The sequence below is a fragment of the Anopheles funestus genome, chromosome X (genome assembly GCF_943734845.2).
Source record: "Anopheles funestus chromosome X, idAnoFuneDA-416_04, whole genome shotgun sequence".
NCBI classification, from domain to species: Eukaryota; Metazoa; Arthropoda; class Insecta; order Diptera; family Culicidae; genus Anopheles; species Anopheles funestus.
In genome coordinates this window covers 14,913,025-14,925,784 of record NC_064597.1, presented here as the reverse complement: position 1 = coordinate 14,925,784, position 12,760 = coordinate 14,913,025, and positions in this window count along the sequence as shown.

The window sequence follows — 12,760 nt, the reverse complement described above, 5'->3', positions numbered from 1 at the left end:
TCACACTCGAAAGATCTCATGCTTCGTCTTAGTAGCACCGTCCGCTGGCTGCAAAGACTGACACCCACCACCCACCGTTACCGACTCACACTGTCATTGGTGGTTATTTTTGTTCTGCCACACTACGTCAGTCACTGGAACACGACGGCGAAGAAACGCGCGGAAACTTGAGGGGTGGAAAAATTGGCCCCAAAAGCGACAATAATTTTGCAGCGCCACCACCACCTGCTACGAGACGAGACGGCTCGGTGCGCTGGGTGGTACCGGTACGAATTGTTTTAGCGTTTGACATGGCGGCCAAACCAAACGCAAATCACCCCGGGTGTCCGGAATGGGCATGGGAATTTTTTCGGCCAAATGTGGTATGACCCCGTGTTACGTTGAGCGTGCAGAAGGAACACAGGAGCTTACATGTATGGGATAAAGCCTGTCAATGTGCACAGGTCTTGGTTGTAGTGGAAAAAAGATGAATGCATTTTCCGCAGTTTTTCCTCAACATGCCGTACATAAAGGCTGTCAACGGCGAGAATAACAACGGCACGGACACAAAACACATTTACACGCATGATATAATTGGTAATACTTCCACGATTAATGGTGACAATTAGTTATCGAAACGCGTCAGCGAAACAGCGAGTGAAGTGAAAAAAGTTTAAATGGTGCCATTTCGTAAGGTTGCTTGCATAAATTAAGGCGCCAATCGAACGAGTAGGAATTAAATAATCCTGGCGAAGGCGTTAAACCCGATTGGGCAACCGATTTGTTAGCAGTTGAAAGTTGCTATATCTGATCATTTCTTAATTTCGTTACAGACACACACACACACACACACACGTGCGTTATCGCACACAAAGATATGGCGAATAAATAGAGCAAGCATATTTACGAAAATCTGCCGCCCAGTTGTGTTGCTTGTTTGTGCTTTCGTCGCCGAGCTACACTAGCGCAACGTGTGATGATGTGTTATTTATTTATGAAGCGAATGCATTTTTCGGCTGGTTGGGTTGCGGGCGATTGCGAAGGCAGCTTCCGGGCTGCCATATGAAGACCCGTTCGGTTCAAAGCAGAAGGTGCTTTTCTACCGTCTCCGATCATTACGACCTTGAATGGGAATGGAATTTCTTCATTTATCTTAAGCGATGCGTACAAAGCAACCAAGTTAAAACAGTAATCAACTTAAGATGAGGAAAATAGCAATTAAAGTTTGATATCAAACAGATTATCTTTAGCAGTGTTAAATGTCCGGGAATTTACACACCATTAGCTGTGTGTCGTTTTGGGGCGTAGATTCACTTCCTTGAACGATTTTAATATTGTCCCCCCGGTGGAGGGAAGAACACAAATAATAATGCTGATAATTACATGCAGCCGACACACCACAAAACTCCGCCATATTGAAAGAATCAAATTTTTAAACACAAACTAACCACCCTAAGGTCAAGGCATGCGGGTTCTCAGAAGCTTGTTTTTTTTTGGCGGCGTTAATGTTTAATGCTTTAATTTATTCCAACACTGCTCTGGCTCCCGCAAGATCCGTTAAGAAGATCTCAGCACGGAAGAGCATAATTTCAATGTAGCAAAAAAAAAAAAATAGAAGAAAAATACACGAAACTTTAATAAATTTAATATACACAACGAGGTGACCATTTTGCTTGATGGTAAACCACCATTTTCGCGCGATCCTTCCGGGCGAAGATCGTTCGTATTGAAGCTGCAACACGCTCATTGCATACAATGTCCCATTTCGGGCGAGTCCTTGGAATGATGTGGCCTTCACATCATGGGAGGCGCTTTGCTTGCATTGGGGATGACTCTTTTGTGTGTGTGTGTGTGTGTCACCCTGAACAGTGTGTCGATAAATCATTCTGGAGGGTCGAGCAGCTTCCAAAACAAAGGCTAAAAGTGTGATTTTGGGAGTTTGAATCGTTTGGAATGAATTCATATTTCTGCGCCAAACCTTGACGCTGGTGATCTTGCGGATCAGCTAACAATAGATTAGTTTGATTTGTTGTGTGAGAGTTTGTAACAGTAGAGACGGTATTCGGGGGGAGGTGGTGGTGGACAAAGAGTCTTTGAACTTTTAGCAAGGTGGTAGCATTGGAAGAAGGTTGTTTAGGTTTTGCTACGCTGTTAGTAGTGTACAGCTTCTATTTGACATTTGACATTATATACGTGTTATAGGGTCTATACGAGAGGTCATGAAGTAATATTTATCAGATAAATTTTCTGTATGTTAACTCAGACCCAATAATAAAAACAATACATTAGGCGTATAAAATAGTGTAATAGCTCAAAGAAGCTTCTGTTGTATGGCCATTACCATTATCCAAATCGAACGACCTGTTTCACACGCGCATAACAGCCTGATTCAGTTCAATCAACCTTAAGTATATGCATGTGCCAGGCCAGTGTCAATAGCGGTCGATCAATTTGTGTGCCAAACAATTGACGCTTTAGCGCCCATTACACGACCCGACACAGCCTCGACCTCGGCATCAAAACCAAACGATAATCGACCATTCATCCGAACGATGCAGAAGAATAAACAGCATCCCATTAAATTGTGGCGTGGTCAGGCTCTGACCTTCAGGTAACACCTTACGCTCCACACCCAGTAACGAAAAAAGAAGTGAGAAAAATAAAACAAAATTAAAATGGAATAGATCGAAAATGGGGTTTCTTTGCGTTTTTTTTTCGCTTTAAATGAAGCCAAATTTGATGGCGATCATTTTCCAACCTATCAGTTGTGTGGGATGGGAAATTGGAGGAAAAGAGGCGTGTGAGTGAGATGCAATGCATGTGTGATTTGTTCAAACATCCTGAGCTTTTTTTTTGTTCGTAAGATAGCTTTTCTCATAGCCTCCTTTAACGTGCATCCACCTCACATATCTGTCGAATCGATCGTATAGTTTGGTTAGTACATTTTCACGCATGCCACACCCAACTGATTTGTGTTTTGTTCGGAATATCGGTCGAACGGGTTGAGCGGTTTAAGGTGGTCCACATTTAAATCGGCTTCCCTTTAAGAATTGATCGTTTTTATCTCTCTCTTCTCTCTCTCTCTCCAGGGATTTTTTTTTGGGGAAGGAAGATTAAGCAGAACAGGATGACACACGGCTGTGTCTATGGACAATGGACGTAAATTTAGGCATTCATGGTGCACACGATTTAACTGCCCAACACAACACTAAAGAGGAGAAGAATTCCTTCCTAAAACAAAACCAGCAATGGCTAGTAATAAACAAACAAAAAAAACTCCAAAACAAGAACTCTGATGTGAAAATTTTGAATGAAAAAAAAAACAAAAGAAAGAAAGAAAAAAATAAAAGAAACTAAACGGTAAGGGTAAGGAAAACTCCAAAGCACAGTAAACGCCCAAGCTGTGCTGCCAATTGAAGGAGAGCGTGCTTTGTTGCTGTTGTTGTTGTTGCGGGGGGTTGCCTGTGTAAGACAGTTGTTGGTTGAGTTTTTTTATGTTCTCTCTCTCTCTCAAGGAGACACTTTGGGAAAAAGCCACACAACCGTCCTGCCCTACCTTCTTTCCCTTCCCCTCCCGTTTCGTTCACCTCATTTGCGTTTTTCGTGCGAGATTGTTCTTCGATTGTCGCCGCCTCGCGTCGTCAATGAATCTGTGGTGAATTGTTCGGCGTGTGTTTGTGTTTTTGGTTTTGTTTCGTTTGCCTTTTTTTTCTGCACCTGCTGCACATTTGAACGAGTGCAGATTGCACAATCCTGGTGGCTGGGGGTTGTTGCTGCAATCGTTCACTGCTCAGAACACGCAAAACACAAGAAGTGAAGCAGGGGAAAAAAGTAATACACAGCACCAGCACAAGAGACCAAAATCGGAAGGTCTCCTGGTTGCGGGAAAGCTCTTTATTTTGTTGTTACGAATGGAAGGGCCGGAGGGGGGGGGGGGTGCGAGGGGGAGGGAAGGGTTTTGGGCGAGATGTACACTAAGAATGGATCTAAAAGACAAAAGCGTAGGAAAACACAATGGAGAGAAAATACTAACAAATAAGACTAATGGTGCACACGGAACAAGGTGTGCACACGTGTACGCATACGAGCCAGTCGTGCTAATCGGGGTGAAAGGGCACCGAAGGAAACAAACGGCAAAAGGGAGTTTTTGGGCATGTGGACGAATGGAAGCTAGTTTGGTGCGCCTATTGTCCACTTTAGCCAGCCTATTACGGTAGTGGTTTGTTGGAGGTATGATGTTGGCTTTCATTTTTTTTTATTCATCGTTGATAACGAGTTAGACGAATCAACTTAATTTTTCTAAGCTGATATCAAGATCATTAGGATTTAATTGTTTTTTACATTTTTGATAGTTCATGCTGTTGTACTATCGACCTTGGACATGGACATTATTTAAGATATTTTTTTATCATTATTAATTTTATTATTATTTAAAGTATAAAAGTATTTTTCTATATTCATGAAGAACGGCCTGACTGTATTGCTATTATTACACTAATATTAAAGTTTTCACATTAGACTTAATGATAACGAACGACATTGTAAAAACTATGGAAAAATCTGAAAATTGCATTCGGGAAGAAACAAACATAACAAGGGTAAGGATTTAGGTCACCAGCTTACAGTTTTCTAAAGCTGCAACAATTTACCGCAATGTGAACTGGTTCGTCTGGTGATAAACACAATCCTAATCATAGCGCACGGGTAAGCGAATCATACCTGGGCTGTCGAAATCTCGCAAGATCGCAGCTCGCGATAGCGTGATAATGTTGCTACTTACCAACCCCTAGCCACGGGTACGTTCGCGCTAGCGCAATCTCCATCGCGTACGCAATCGTCCAAAACACGCGACACGCGAGCACCGCAAGCGCGAAAGCATGAATTATTAATTCGACTCCATAGACCAACCAAGCGACGAACCCGACCCGGTACATTATCGTTCGCACTTATGCTCGGTGACCCGTTTGCTGCACTGCGCTGTTTAGTGTTTGGATACTGGCCGCGTCACAAAGGAAAGACCTACTTCCTTAAGCAGCCGGCAGGGTGTTACCCTTCCAACCCCAAAACACCCCCGGTGCGGTGCATAAAAATGTAATACCTGCGAGTGGTTTAAATGTGCATTTATTTACAAGCTTACATTTTCGTAATCGCCCAATGGAAAAGTCAAACAGCATCAGGCAGGGCGCAAAATGAGGAGGTCACGTCGCCGCGCTTGGGTTGGGTAGAAACCGCGTTGGCATGAAATTAATTATGCTTTAGATCGATGGTGAAAAGGAAACAATCATTATGCTTCGGAAAGGGCGTAACATCGACGGAGAGAGAGAAAGAAATAAATACAGTGAGAGAGAAAGAGAAAGAAGTGTCGAAAAATTCATCATCACATTTTGATGATTAGTACGAAACATTCGCTAGACCGTTGGTGAGGGTCATATGTTGTGGTGCAATATTGAGATCACCTACAAAAATTAAAATAAAAGAGAAAAAAAAGGCAAAACACTCCATAATTATCCCATCAGCAAAGGTGTGATGAGATGTTTGTATGTTTTTTTTTTTATTTTTGACGCACCCAGTCCAATTTGTATAAAACAAATGGTCCGAAAACGGTGTCGCAACAGCCTGCTGTTTAATCCTGCCAAGAAGCGGCACCAAAGGGGCAAAACAATTGAAATCGTTTTTTGAGTGATTTAAACAGTGTGGAAGCGTTACGGGAACATACGAAATCCTTTTGACGCAAGCACGATTTTTCATGGTTTGTTTTAGGGGTGTGTTTTTTGTATGTTGTGTGCGGTGGTGTTTGCAATTTTCCACGTGAATCGGTACCCGATTTGTCAACGCGCGCGGTCCGTCATGCGTAGGAGGCATGAGCAATGTGGGGTTCGTCGCTTGTTCAGAAGTCGAGCGTGTGTGCGCGCATATGATTAATACGGGCAAAGTTTTTTTTTCTTTAGCACCAACAACCGTGACAGGGGGTAGTAAAGCTAGTGTTTGGAGCAGTTGTGGTTGACAGGAGGCCATATTTCGTTCACGCCCGAATTCGATTGGATCCAAGGATATTCATCTTCCGAGAATTGCTGGGAAAAAAACACAAGAGTTTTGGAGATTTGTTTAAAATAAAAAAAATAAACTTCAATGGAACTGTTTTATATTCCTACAAAAATGTGGGTGGTATTGGGGATGTGGAAAACATTTCCACATGTCGGACCAAAAACACACATACACGCACATGTACATTAAGAGTGATGCAAGAACAGCAAACGGCCTCGCCGCAAGGAATGGTCTACGACGCACGAGAATGGCATCGTGTCAATTTAACGACAATAACGGAAGGTTCTCACCATAAAAAGACGCCCACCCAGTAGCAGTTGTGTTGTGCATTTGGCGTATGGTCACCAAACAGTGCGAGGAACTCTCCGGCACCCCCCCCCCCCTCCCCACCGGGCGGGACACGGGGGGAGGGTAAACACAAGCGTGGCCCATATGGTCTCGAAACAACCGCCCCGAATGGAAAATGAGCAACATCAAAACATAATTCCCGGTTCTTTTTTTTACACCCTCCTACCTTCACCCGCAACCCCCAGCTTCACCATTCGCGGAGAGTTCGTGAGAATCTGCACTGATTCCATTGTTCCAGTACAATTCATTCACTGGCCACTTTACGCTGCCTTTTGTTTAGTTTTAGGTGATTGCTGCTGCTGTAGTTGTATGTTGTTTTGTTGTGTTTTGTTGCTGTTGCTGCGTTCGTTTCGTTTCAGTTGTTGTATGCTTGATTTTGTTTTTCTTTCTCAATTTTCATGTTTCACCGTGCGTTAATTGTATGTGCGTTTGTGGTTCGCACACGCATCAGGACACCGGGCGGGGAAAGGGTGGGTCGGCTGGGTCAAATGGGTGAATTTTCGCGATCTTGAAGTGGCCAGCTAATGGAAAGAACTTTTTTTTTTGGCGCTCGGAAAAATAGGGGTACCTGTGCCGATGGCGGACATGGTTGGACAAGGTGTCGGGAAAAAATGTCGACAAACAAAACAGAAATAAACTGCGTCACCATGCGACTCACATCATCTGCATACCTGCTAGTTACTTGCAAAACGGACGTCACCTTGATTTGGGACCGTTTTTGTTTCATTTTTTGGGCGTGAAGAGTTTGCTGATGTACTTTACGTGGCAGTTAAAATCGTTTAACTGCCGCACGAAGGCTATCCGCTATCAGGACCATCTTTGGAAACGGACTGTTCATCATGTTGCGGTACGACTAGAAGGCGTTCTCTTTAATTGCCAATAAATAAAACATGCCAGTGGTGTATGCGGGTAATAAGGTAAGGGACCGTCTGGAATATGGTTCAAAAAGAGCAAAATTCTGATCATTGTTCCCAACAATGGCAGCATCCGAGAGGCGTCGCTTATTTTCCTAATGCGACATACAAAATGTGCTTACTGAAGGTAAACAATAACCTGTCAAAGTAATACACACTAAATCCAGCTAAAACAAAATCTAGAAAAAGGTCAGCAATGGAAATAAAAGTGCCAGCAAACTAATCTGGGACGTATCTAATAAAGAGCACTACTACAACTTCAGTGCTCACTCGGGGTGGTCCGATGGTGTATGTGATAAACGGCACCGACTCCACACGGCAGGCCGGGGATCAAATCTCATCCGGACCGCGTCCCCCTGTAGCAAAGACTGTCTATCCGCCTACGCGGTAAAAAAAAGTCCTGTAAGCCAGAACTTAGAGGTGACCGGCGTGGTCGTTAAAGCCAACAAGAGAGAGAAAGAGAGAGGAAGAGGGAGAGAGATCACAACTTAGAACCCTTTAAAATTAAATAAATAAAAAAAAGGAAGAAAGGTCAATAATAACAATTACAAAAACCAGTGAGCAACGCGTTGGTCTACAGTCACTGAACATTCAACAAACAGTGTCAAATCGTATGGAAAATGTTTTCGATAAACATTTTTGCTCAATGAAAAACAAACCAGTTTGTTTCGATTCGGTTTGTTCATTGAACATTTCGAAGATGGAAAACAAAAAGGAAAAGAAGAATAGCAACTGTGAAAATACTCCTACTGCAGAGGTTTAATCGTCATTAATTATTGAATTTTCTTCCAGAAATTGTGTTTTTCGGGGTCTTTTCAAACAATATCAACAGCGGAGGTGCTCTCCAACAACCAAAACGGTCGTAAATTGGAGATGCAGTTTCCATTTTCTTCTGCGGCTATGTTGAATCTATACCAACCGCCATTCTGTCGATTTGAAAGCTCGTTAGCTTGCTCGTTGTTCAATGAGCGCATAGACCAGGTCCAGTTTTGCTCATTGAATGTTTGTTGAATGTTCAGTGACTGTAGACCAACGCGCAAGCAATTTGAGAGAAAGGAACTAAGTACAGTGGAGCGCCGATTATCCGGGTACCTTTTATCCGACGGTCCCATTATCCGTGAAGCTCGGAAATGACAGTTCCGAAGGCGAATTGACATATTAAATGCAAAACCGATAATGGCAAGAAATAAAAGCATCAATAGGGAATGATACAATTTGCTCAAATTCGAAAAAAAGAACAGATTTACTTTGGACAGTGTAAATAAGAAAATTAACATCTAGCTTTATAAAAAAGACTACCCATTACACACTAAACACTAATATTTATCAATAAAAAGAGTTGTGCCTATTATCCGTGATTACAAATTTCCCTTATGCAAGTGGTAAAGTTAGAATTCTACATTTTCTTTCCAAGTTGAATTTTAATATGTTTATGTAGATTTGGAATCCTTTCTACTTGCTAGAATTTCAACTAGCTGAAATCATTCCTGTTTAAAGCTGTATGAATTGAGAAAGCTTTAAGGAGAATACAATGTCTACAACATTCAATGAAATTCCAAAAAATACACAGATGCATTGCTGTTCAACAGCAAAAAAGGAAGAATGTCCATCGTTTTCCCTTACGAATTTAATAATATTTAGAGCAAATGATATAACGTATCCACGACAAAATATGGACTACAATTTTCTTGTTGCTTCCCAATTGTGGGTGGTCGCGTAGGTGACGATGTACGGATCCCGGCCCAGCAAAGTTGTGCCGCCTATGTGCAATCGATTTGGAGCGATTTTTCACGTATGTCGACAACAGTGAGGAAGTCGTTAAGGTTCATTGTTGTTTTTTTTTCTTTCCTCCATATATGTATGTTGCTATTTCTTCGTTGTTTCGCAGTCAGTCACAGCCAAGCAACAAAACCGGCTGAAACAATGGAATCGAAAAACATGTGACGAGTGCAAATGTTACCCACACACCAACCTCATCCCAAGGGCGCCTTCACACGGGTTAATGGATGGCAATCGGGATATCACGACATATATTTTCACATTCCAACCAAATGCAAGCGCTCGGCCCGTCTAGCTGGGTGGAAAATGCGTGGGCCATGTCGAAATACAGCTGCCGGAATAGAGTCATGTTTTACGCGGTTCATCCCGCCACTGGCTGTCAGTTTCGTCAGCAGTTTTCGAAGAAAATGGAGCATTTATGCGAATCGCAGCTTTACTACATACGCACACACACACACACACATGCCATGTGCGAGCTATTATAAAGTGTGCGGGTGTCAACGGTGAGTGTGAAGCGTGTGAGATTTATTTGACCGATACCGCATCGTGGGTAAATGTAATCATTTCACCCGAAATTTGAAACTGTTTAACTTTGGCGAAAATATGCTGTCGCTATAAACCAGTGTTCTTGATTGTGGTTTGCAAATTATTTGCAAGCGTAAAGTGTTGACTAAATTTTGTTAGGACAATGCCATGAATTTACATAGCTTTATGTAATTTATCAAAATATTAAGTCTACTAAATCTAGTATGCCAGAAATGGCTGACATGACCTTAGAGGCCGATAAGCTAAGAAGAGAGATAAAGAGAGACAATGTGAACAATGAACAATAAAGACAATAAAGAAAAAGCTCAATTCCCTGTTTTGTACATAGTTATGTTCAAAAAAGCACAAGAAAAACAAAGAAAATATATTTTCTATTGTTTTTTAGGGTTAAGAAAAGCTTTAAGTTTCGCTAAATAGCCAACGAGAAGCTTTTAAGCTATATGACGTATTTAAGAAAACATTGCATACCTACTAGGCGCATACTGTATAACAGCTTTTGTATTAATTTGCTCTCAACGTGTATTACACCTGTGTTACGTCAACAGAATCTGTCCAATAAAGATGCTATCAGATCCTGTTTCTTTACTTGTTTTTGTTATAAAAAAGTATAAATTATAAATTATAAATTTGTTATATAGTAAGTAGTTTGGTAGACAATAAGATGCTTTTTACGTTTGGGTTTATTTCAACATTTGCGGAAAACGCGATCGATGAATGAAAGCATTCGAAGAAGCATTCGAAAGCTTTTAAGTTGAAAGCTCTCTTGTCTACTTAAAAATACTACTAGAAAATGAATTTTGCTATTTATACCAGATTTCATTCTAGAATTCCCAGGAAAGCTCCTTGTTGGTGTGAAGTTTTTTCTTGTTATATTTTGACAGATAGCAACAAATGCTCACGCTTCAATGATATCATTATTTTGCAGTTGTTTGCAATTTTGTAAAAAAAAACACACATTAGTGAAATAATCATATCGCATCAAAAAGCCTGCGGTCGTCGGTTAATACCACATGAATACTGGATCATGTTTAGACACTTCCTCATCGTCCTTCTTTACCCCAGTTCTACAGACAGGGGTCCGATCAAGCTTAGAGGGCAACGTTGGCGCATGTCATTACCACCACTGTTAGCCACCAGCAAGAAGATAAAGGTGCTGCCTGTCTTACCGTGCACTGTGCATAATTTCGCGACGATTACGCCATCCGACGTGCAGAAAGGGGAAATGCGGTTTTGATACCGTTTTTCATCGTTAAAGTACGGTCGCGATTACGCGATGTGGCTCAGTTCGACACTTAGTTTTTGTACGATCGAATAGCCCCATCTAGTTGCGATCGTGCGTCACCATCATGCGTATGGGGACTTGCCTGCGGGTGTCAGAGGTGTGATGCAATACCGCGCAGCCGGTATGGCATTGGCTGATTGGTGACGGAATCGTGTTTTTTCTTTTTTCTGCCCTTAACTTAGCTATCGATTACAGGCCAGGGCTGAGTAATGTGTGGAATGCGTGAATTAGGGTTTGCTAGGTGCTTTTTGGACTATGAAACACTGTGCTTAGGATGTAGAAGAGGGCGAGAGGGAGAGAGAAAAACGCACACACAAATGCAAAGTCTCTGAGTCGCTGAGATAGAATTCTTCACGGTACAACGGTTCGGGTTTTAGATTTCCTTTCTCCCGGATATGTTTCCGTTTTGCGCTGTACGTGGACGTAGCCCCGTTGTCAACACGGTTTTCCGTCACCTTGAGTGTTCTTAATTGATCCAATAGCCACGCGGGCTATTGAACGTGCTGTCAGTTTGGAGTCGATTTCATCACAATCAGGAAAGCGGCCAGAAAGGAAACAATACGTTAAATCAAGCCGAGAAGGGCAAATACACCTACTTTCTAACGGACCAACGTCCCGCATTTCCCTTTCCCCCTTGAGGGGGAATTTAGCATTATTATGAGTCACAACGGTTCCCAATTCTAGCGATGGCTAAAGACCGGACGATACCAAAAATTCGCGCGTGGCAAGAAACGTAGTTCCACTGCTTCGAAAGTTCAAGGTTAGCTCAGGCACAGCACTAAAACAGCAAAACAAAAACCCTAATCAGCCTCTCACCCGCTTTTTTTTTGGCGGCCATATGTTCTTTTTTTTTCCTCGGTAATGATCGCTGCTTCGTAGCTTCCCATCCTAACCTTCCCAGTAAAGGCAGACCGTCCGGTGTCTGGAGAGAGGGATCGTGGTATTTATGGTAGCAAAATCTCACTGATATTAAGCCGCTTTCCTACGCAAATATGAAATCTTGCAATTCGTGTCCAACTCGTAGCGATACGACTAGTATATCGCCATCTTGAATACCGTATTCCAAGATCGCCCAATACTTGCTACTGAGCCGCGTTACCATGGGCAACTGGTACGGGTGGTGTTCTTCCCTTGCAGCATGCAACAATTGTTTAACATGGCATGTCTTTAACTGCAGTCAAAATGGCTTCACAGCCGGAATTGCATACGTAAACATTGTTTTTTTTTTGTTTTTGCTCCCAAGTGCGATCATAATTACCGTCCGCACGAGTTTCGAGGCAGTTTCACATCCCTCCCGGACTGCTGGAAAGTATACGATTGCAGCGAACATTACGCCACAAACACAAAACAGGTATGTCCGAGACCGTGCAGCTTAACCTTACGATAAGCGATCGCAAGATATGCAAGATTTCGTACGTACTGACATGGAAAACCTGTCCGCACGAATTTTCCCTGCCCAGGGTTTTTGCCTTCGCCCGGAAATAAAATGGCCTCGTGCGAAAGGCACTACATCCGGTTAGGCGAGTTTTCGGCCGGATCGGTTTGATTTGTGTTCGCTCAGTGTAAATACGTTTTGCATCCGCCTCCAGAAGATATAAGCCGTGAGAGCTTGTTTTTTCGTCTTTCGCTAAACTCAAAATGCTTCTAAACTAACACCCCCTCCGGGGTGGGTTTGTGCTTCCTTGTACGAAACACAACACTCACCGAGAATGGTGCTTCTGGCCACGCGTTACGAAAACGGATCGCCATCATGGAGCCAATCTTTCACCATCGGCCAAACGAAATGGACATCCAATTAGGGCACGGAAAAACCGCAAGCATTTCGAGTCTTTGGAAGTCTTTGGAGTAGCGCACTGACGCAATTGTG